The 274-nt window shown below is 40.1% G+C and overlaps 1 protein-coding gene across 2 annotated transcripts in view; it reads right to left on the reverse strand.

Annotated features, from left to right (window-relative positions):
- The window catches only part of ctdspl2b (CTD (carboxy-terminal domain, RNA polymerase II, polypeptide A) small phosphatase like 2b), a 12,048-nt gene that overhangs the window by 3,383 nt on the left and 8,391 nt on the right, over positions 1 to 274 (reverse strand). The gene's annotated exons all lie outside the window — the stretch shown is intronic.

Genomic DNA, 274 nt, shown 5'->3' on the forward strand with positions numbered 1-274 from the left:
TAATATTCTTTTTGCTCTCTCAAATCTTCTGCTCTCCCTAATATTCTCTGTGCTCTCAAATCTTCTGCTCTCCCTAATATTCCCTGTGCTCTCTCAAATCTTCTGCTCTCCCCAAAATTCTCTGTGCTTTCTCTAATCTTCTGTTCTCCCCAATATTCTCTGTGCTCTCTCTAATCTTCTGTTCTCCCCAATATTCTCTGTGCTCTCTCTCTAATCTTCTGCTCTCTCTAATATTCTCTGTGCTCTCTCAAATTTTCTGCTCTCCCTAATATTC

The sequence above is a fragment of the Nematolebias whitei genome, chromosome 2 (genome assembly GCF_014905685.2).
Source record: "Nematolebias whitei isolate Nwh7 chromosome 2, NemWhi1, whole genome shotgun sequence".
Classification (NCBI taxonomy): Eukaryota; Metazoa; Chordata; class Actinopteri; order Cyprinodontiformes; family Rivulidae; genus Nematolebias; species Nematolebias whitei.